General features: G+C 30.2%; 2 pseudogenes; both read right to left on the reverse strand.

Moving 5' to 3' along the window:
• Positions 1–293: 293 nt before the first annotated feature.
• LOC130826329 (zeatin O-glucosyltransferase-like) lies at positions 294–2,067 on the reverse strand (annotated as a pseudogene).
• Positions 2,068–5,090: 3,023 nt separating this feature from the next.
• LOC130810249 ((S)-8-oxocitronellyl enol synthase CYC2-like) lies at positions 5,091–7,842 on the reverse strand (annotated as a pseudogene).
• Positions 7,843–8,860: the final 1,018 nt, after the last annotated feature.

The raw sequence follows: 8,860 nt of genomic DNA on the forward strand, positions 1-8,860 counted from the left end.
TAAAAAATCATATATACTATAAAAAAGATTGCATCTTTTCACACTTAAAAATGTCAATTTCCACGCTTATATGTGAGGCTAAAGTAACTTTTCATGTTTAAATAAGCTTGTTTATTGAGTGAAAAAATATTACCTACGCTTATTGCGCTTGGCTAAATCAGAAGAGTAGAAGAGTATGCTACCATGAGTATGCTATAGTACCAAGAATAGGGTGTTAGCAATTGCTTTATAATCACTTATAAACAATCTTTTGTATTATTATTACAACTATAGCACATAGTACGGTAAAAAAAATAGAATTATATTCATAAATTTATTATAAGATTTGTACATAACAAGACTCGTATTAGAGAAAAGCCGATTGAACACAATTCCGATGAAGTTTCTTCCTTAAACAAATTGATATTAGAAGTATTCGATCAAATATATATATCAGTGAACCTCTCTAATTTTTTGATGTGAAATTATATGTATTATTTTCTAACAATTACATGAAGTATGCATCAATATATGGCTCTATTGGGAAATAATAAATAATACTCCACAAAGATCATCTAGTTATATGATCAATAAAAGACTTCATTTCAGAATAAGCAACACCATCTTCATCAACCGATCTTCTAACATCATTACCCAATTCCACAGCTCTCTTCCTCATCATCTCTCCTTTTTCAGTATCCATCAACATTTTAACAGCCTTCTCAATCATACACGATGTTACCAACTCATCACGCTGATCCCAATCCCTAATCAACGTACCAATCCTCAAAACTTCAGTAATCAAAACCGCATTCCTGGGCTGATCCGAATGCATAGGCCAAGCTACAATACCTACCCCCAAACTAATACCCTCAATGCACGAATTCCATCCACAATGACTCATAAACCCGCCAACCGACGGATGACCCAATATTTCTAATTGAGGAGCCCAATCTCTTACAATTATCCCTCTGTTTTTCATCCTTTCTTCATATTCTTCTGGTAATTGTGGAGATTTTGATTCAATTTGTGTAAGAACATCAGCTATATCACAGTTTCTTAATACCCATAAAAACTTCTACTCGCTTTTCTCCAACCCAATTGCCAATTCTCTGATCTGTTCATCTTTCAGTGATGTTGATGACCCAAAAGATATGTATATGACCGACTCATTTTCTTGCTGATCCAGCCATTTCAAACATGGATGTCTCTTTGTGTTGATTTGATCTAATCCAACAGGATTGAATGGTCCTAAAGCAAAGTGTTTGATTTCATCTTTTGGGGTTAATTTTTCCATTAATTCTACATATTTACCTTCAATTATCCTAGATGTGTTGTAGATTCTTCCAGATTCCAACCCTAAAAACTCGATTTGGGTTGCTACATATTCATCAATTTCAGGGGTAGTACACCCTTGTTTCGAGGGGATACATTTGGGAATATCAGATTCATTTAGATCAAATGGTTTTTGATCCATAGTTTCCCAGAAATCAAAAAACAGAGTAAAAGCAGAAATGGGTATTACACTATAAGATTCAGCATTTGGGATGTTTTTAACATCTTGAACTACAGAAGCAATCATGATATCATGAATCACAACAACTCTTTTGAACATGGTTGAGAGTTTTTGTAAGAGATTACAAATGGGTTCACGAAAATGGGTAGCAGCTTTAAAAAGAGGGTAAAAATGGGGAGGAAAAGGGATAGAATAGCCATGGTTGGTAGAAGGTAGAGGAGACATTAATGGAGGAAGATCGAAATCATGGAAATGGATTTTCTTTAAGCTTTGTGGGTCCCAATCATGGAGACGGAGTTTGGCTTGGGTATTATGGCTGGGAGAACTAGCAAAATGTACAGGGATTCCATGTGAGGTGATTTGTTGAGAGAGGTGGAGAAGTTGGTTTAGATGGCTTTGGGCTGGAAGTGGGACCATTACTACTGCAATGGGAGGAAGATCATCATCATTTGGGTTGTTTTTGGGGATATTTTGACAAATATTTTTTAGTGATTGCATTACTTTTTGGGTTGTTTTTTTGGATAATTGGTTGACTTGCTAGATTGTAGAGAAGTTTAGGTTTTATAATGTTGAAAACTTGAAGGCCACACAAAGGAGTTTGTATTGATTTTTGCAGCATTTTAGTTTAACGTAATTATTTTTCATCCTTTTTCTTTTTTTAATGGTCTCATTTTGTTTTTTAAAATCTCATCCACAAATTTATTATCTCATTTTATCTTAACGACTTATGTTTATCATCTAATTAGTTTTTCTTTTATTCTTCAACTAAATTTTACTTTTCACTAAATTTAATCCTAATAATTTAAATGCATTAACATAGAAATAGAGGGACTACCCATTATTTGTCAAAGTTGGACTACACTGACCAAGTGCTTAGAAAGATGCTCGAGACATTTTGTTCTTTCGAGGAAGTGATGACATAAAAGTTTTTATTTTGTTAATCATCTGTTTCATTGTAAAATATGTGACGAGACGAATAAAACAAAATTTTACATGATTATATGATTTTTCTTGTATAATAGTTATAATATGTAAAATATTATAGAATGATGAACAATACAAAACTTTGATTGAATGCAAGTAAATAAAACGAAGAAAGTATTTGTTACATTGGACTTTTTACGCGATCGAATTTATTGAATTATATATGAACAAAAATTTTAAAAAGTTAATATTATAAAAGTATATAATTAGACGATTCAAACAAGATTCAACTTAATTTTATTTTTTCTTATGTATTAACCATAATATATAAAATAAATTTAAACAATATAATGTCAATAATTGTCATCGAGCAATTATTTTAAAAAGGATGAAGTAATTGTTAGTATAAAGAAATTGTGATGTAGGATTTGTTGGGTACGGTAACGTAGCTATTATGTTGAGTACCTATACGTTTTACAAGTAGCTGAATTTGTGGGTAGGTATTACTATAGTTAGATATTTAATAATCTTCGTTTTAGTTGTGTATATTAATATTGTTTGATAAAAGTAGTGATTATAATAGTTGATATAATATATATTGTTTAAATAATATTAACCGTTATTTTTTATTTTACAATGCTACACGTTATAATGTAATATATATATATATATATATATATATATATATATATATATATATATATATATATATATATATATATATATATATATATATATATATATATATATATATATATATATATATATATATATATTACTTAATGCTATTTAAATTGCAACTTTATCAAACTATGATATTTTCAACATGTGGTGTTTAACTCTTATTAGACCAATTACAACTACTTAAATTGTTGTGTCGAATATGATGGAAATCACTATTAAGCGTATTGTTGCCAGCTAAGCATGAGACTACTATATGTAGGGATGACAACAGGTTGGACTCGGAACGAATTATGTATGCTCCGACTTTGCTCCAAATAAAAGTCAAACTTTTTTTCACCTCCATCTTTGAGTCGGACTCGGATTTCATGTCCTTCGGTTATGACTTCTATGACTTCTATTTTAGAAAAATATTTTTTACCGCGTGTAAATTTCTAACAATATTGACTTTTGAATACGTAGTTATTGACCAATTCTACTCAAAATAAAAATATTTATTGAGCTTTTATATTGATTTTTATAACTCATTATACATAGATTTATATATTCGGGATTTCGAATGTTCGAACATGTTTTAAGCACAATATTTTAGATTAGGTTAATTCTGAGTCTTGTGTGTACTTATTGTTTAAAAATCTCGTCAATCTAATAATAGATAATATAATTCTTAAATAGTTGTCGATCAAAACTTTATTTATGTGCTAAATATAAGTAGTGATTTATGAATTCTACTTAAAAATAAAAATATTAATTGATAGTTTTAAATGATTATTATCGCTATTCTACATAGTTTGTGCATCTGGATTTCAAATGTTCGAATATGTTTGAGCATGATATTTTTCACTTATAATTTAAATATTTCAGCAATTTGATTATAGATAATACTTCCTCCGTTCCATATACCAGATTTATTTTACATTTTACGCAATTCAATACTTATTTTGATCATTTATATATTGAATTATGCATAACTAATAATTATAAAAGTTAATATCATGAATATATGCAATTAGACGATTCAAACAAGATCCTACTTGATTATATTTTATAAATTAGTCGCAATATACTTCCTCCATTATGAAATACTTGCTACATTACGGTTATTGGCACTATTCATCGTTCGAACTTATTTTATACATTGAGTCTAATGTGTAAGAAAAAATATCGTCAAGTGAGATCTTATTTGAATAATTTAATTGGATACTTTCATAATATAACTTTTTATAATTTTTAGATATGCATAGTTTAATATATAAATGATTAAAATAACGCATTGGATTACATATTAAAAAGTCAAATTAGCAAGTATAATAGAATGGAGGAAGTATAAATAAGCATGAACAATTAATGATACCAACTGATGTAGCAAGTATTACAAAACAAATGAAATATAATGTTTAAATCTTCGGGGATCAAATATTTACTTATATGCTAGATAGATTCAGTTTAAGTTACTTCAGGACCATTAGTTATATTTGTTTTTCTTGATTAATCTAACTATTTTATGATCAATTTTTGTAATATTTGATGGACAGAACTTGATCAAATTACAAGTCTATGACCTACTCTCTAAGTAATTGGTTAGACTTAGTAAAATCTTTAAATAGAAGATTTTGCATTACATAAGCACATCGATCAATATGTCTCTAACTCTCTATCAATCTTAAAATATAATTTTTTTTTATATAAAATAAACTATACCCTTAAACATTGGAATAAAGTCAGAATCGAAGTCAATGTCAGCCTATCAGGTCAAATCAAATTTAGTGTAGGATTGAAATCATATTCAAGACAGTATTTAATTTTTCAGCTTATATTATCAAATTCGAAGTCAAATTTTTTTCTTATTCAAATTGGATCTTTTTCCTCGAGTTGAGTCGAATTTGAATTTAACTGTTATTCTTAGTTACATATTATTTGAATTTGAATTTGATTTTACGATTCAAATCTTGAATTCGATTCTGAGAGTTATTTTCAATTTGAGTTAAACTTACGACTTTAACAACCTTGGGTATCCACCTGATCTCTGTTTTAATATTCAATTATGAAATCAAAAACATCGCGTTTAAAACTTTGAGCATTATAATTATATTCAATTTGGAGTCGGGTGTCAGGTCGGGTCGAGTGGGAGTCGGAGTCGGAGTATCAGATTTTTTATCAAGTCCAGCTCCGGTTTTAAACTGAATCAGACTCGGACTATATAACCGAATTCGGGGTCGGATATTATTCTTCTCAGACTTGAATCGAATTAAATTTCTCGGATCGGGTCGATTCAGGGGCGGCGTTGAGACTTAATTGTCATCCCTACTTTCTATAGCTATAAGTTTATCACTAGAACCTTAAAGGATTCACTACAATTTTAAAATTATCCATTAGAAACATAGACAAATTATATGAGTCATGTATCACTATCAGAAGGTTTCATGCAAGACTTGTTGCAACAAATATTGTAACAAGTATCAACTACATCTATATTCTATTCATTTTTCATATTTTCTATACTCTTGATTAGGACTCTTTTATGGTATAATTTTAAAAAAAAAATTTAACAATTATGTTTAGTTTAAATCTCAAGTCTCAAATTAGAAAAATAAGAAAGTATTAATAAGTATGTAAGTGATTTAATTAACTTCAAATCAGTGTGAGACTTTTTCAAAAGATGTTAAAAAGAAGTATGTATGAATTCGATTCAAAGCAGACAATATGCTAAAAAGAGTGCAAATATTTGTAAACAGAAATTCATTCAAAATATGTGAAATTTAATTCCAAACGTTAATAATTATACATTTAAAGTACAATATTCAACTCCCTAAGCCTACCAATCATCTTATTAGTTATTTTAATAAAGTGATAAATATTTTAATAAAATAAATTTTATAAATACATGGTTTCATATATTTAGAGTTAATAATCAATGGTCAATGTTTATTTAACTACTTTTAATCGAATTAGATGAAAATTGATAGAACTTTATAATTTTAATTTCTGGTTAAACAAGTAAAAATAACAATGTAATAATGATCACTAATTGAATTTGCATTTTCACTATTTTGCTTTAAGTAAATGAACCTTATCATCAATTAAAAAATGACTAACAACTTAATTTGATACTGACTCGATCAATACTAATTAGTAATTCGCAATTCATAGCTGATGAAAAATACCCAACCCGATTTGTACCTGGAAAACCGAACCAATTATTAACCGATGACAACCTGAGACCGATTGAAACTCGACACGAACTTCAACCGACACCGAACTGATGCTAACCCGATAGTTTGAATAACCGATCTTCAACCAAACCGTGATTAACCGACCCGACCCCAGTGTGCCCCGTCGCAACACGCATCCGAAATATAACCGATCCGAAATACAATGGAATCGAATGACACCCTTTCGAAACCGACCCGATCACCCGAATGAACACCTCTACCTCCATTCATGTCTTAATCAACCCTTCATTTTCCACTATCTTATCTCACACTTGCCCTTTATCTTTCATTTCTTCCACTAGATCATACAACATTTCTTGATCATCATCATCAAACGGCTCCAATTTAACCTTCAATTCCTCACATAAAACCATCCACATTTTCTTCCAACTAAAAACGTCGCCGTTTGTACAATTAAACGCCTGGTTTTTGGCCTTCTCAGTCGTTGCACCCCAAATATGTTGCTCCAATGCTCCGCTAATATCCACGTATCAGTCATGTCGCAAAAATGTTTCCATGTGTACTTATTCCCTGGGTACCGAAACGGTGCGTTTTTGTACTTACATGTTTCTGCATAAACACAGCTATGTTAATTGTCAACGGCGAATTGTACACACTCCTTGATGGTGCACCTATGCATAGTAAAATAGACAAAATTGTTAAAATAAGGGCCCGTTATATAATCATTATTAATAATTAACTATCTTGAATTTTAAAATAAGACGTTTTTATAATAAAATTATTTTTTATTAGTCTCATATAAATTTAGTATAATAAATTAATCACTTATTATTTTAAAATAATAAATCAAAAAAATTTACATGACAGCGATGTTTAACCATGAGACTATCTCATTTAAAAATTTATTATAAAATAACTTATTTAATAACACAAATTCTTAAATGGGACGATCTTGTACAAGAAGAACTGATCTATAAACGTATACCTATGATGATTGATGGACGATGTATTGTGTAAATGAATTTTGATCCGTACGATTTTACCACGGCTTCAAGATTATAGTAAATATTCGGATATGGCAAACGAGGCATATCCTCACTAAACGGAGGCCCATTATATACTACAGGAGCCTCAAAATGAACTGGGCCCATGTATTGTGCAGTGCCTGTTTGGAAGATTACATGGCGAAGCGTAATCGGCCGGGCCGGGTCAGATGTGAGAACTTTAAGGACGTTTGATAACATGGCTGAGTTAACAGTGATATTATCTTCTTCATCCCGGCCCACGTAGATTGCAGCCCAGAAAACGTGGGTGATTATTGAGGTAAGAGGAGAGAGAGTGGCATTTGTATCGTCGTAATTGGAAGCATCGAAGTTGGTGTAGTGATCAACGGCAGAGGAGGGAAACCAAGTGGCTTGGATCTACGGGCTGCTCCATAGACAATCCATGGGCCTCCTTGGGTTTGAGGGTTTTTAAGAGTTTGATCTATGTTAAGGCCTGCCATGCCGGTTACTCCTACTACTAGTGCAACTGAGGAGATGGTTTGAGTGGTAGCCATGAGAAGGATTTTGGTAGTGAAGATGTTGATATTTATGACAGTCCACTTTGGTGGTTATATTATTGTTATTTATTTATTATTTTTTACTATATGGTAAGCCGAAGGAAAGAGATGAAACAACCACTATTCAATTTAAGTTAATCCGATTAATAATATTTTAAGGATTATTTATCAATTATAGTCTTGAAGTTTAGTCATTTTAAAATAAACAGACTTGAAGTTTTGTTTTTACATACAACAACCTTCAAATTACAAAAAACAACATCGATACAGTCACTTTACCGAATGACCTGCTAAATGAGCGTTAACCATGCTATATGACCTTTGACTTTCAATTAAATTCATTAAGCTAACCTAATTTACCTAATCATTCCCAATTAAATTCTTTTTTTCCCCAACTTCTCTATACCCACTTTTCAATCAAAAGCCCATCTTCAATCAGAAATCTTCAAATTTAATAATGGTGATAGAGGTTATCATGTCAAGAGAGACTATGAAAAGGAAAAAAGGAAATCAAAAGAAACTGTAAAGAAAATAATAGTTCGTTTACACAATCGTTTTTCAAAAGAATATATATAAACAAAATCAATGAGAAATTCCAAAATCAAACACAAACCCTTTTTTCCTTGAATGGAAAATCAAATAAACCTAAAAATATTAATGTCATATTTGAGAATGATAATTTCATTTGGAAATTAAGAATTGGTTCAAATCTATTGTTTGGTAAATCAAAAATTTTCAAATTTGAATTTGAATCAAATTCCACAATTGTTTTCAAAGTAGGTAAAGTTGAGGATTTGAGAGTAACTATCCAAACTTTGTCATTTTCAAATTATTCAATTATGAAAATTTTGCGAATAAACTACAAAGAAGCATATGGGTTGCAAACAAATCACCACAAAAGTGTAACAAATAACAAAATGTAAACATATGAGAAGAAGCTAAGAATGACATTCAACAAAAATTGGAAGAAAAACAGATATTAAACTGAAAACGTTCGTCAAAACCGTTACGATGCAAAGAACAAAC

Source organism: Amaranthus tricolor, chromosome 1 (assembly GCF_026212465.1).
Source record: "Amaranthus tricolor cultivar Red isolate AtriRed21 chromosome 1, ASM2621246v1, whole genome shotgun sequence".
In the NCBI taxonomy this organism is placed as follows: Eukaryota; Viridiplantae; Streptophyta; class Magnoliopsida; order Caryophyllales; family Amaranthaceae; genus Amaranthus; species Amaranthus tricolor.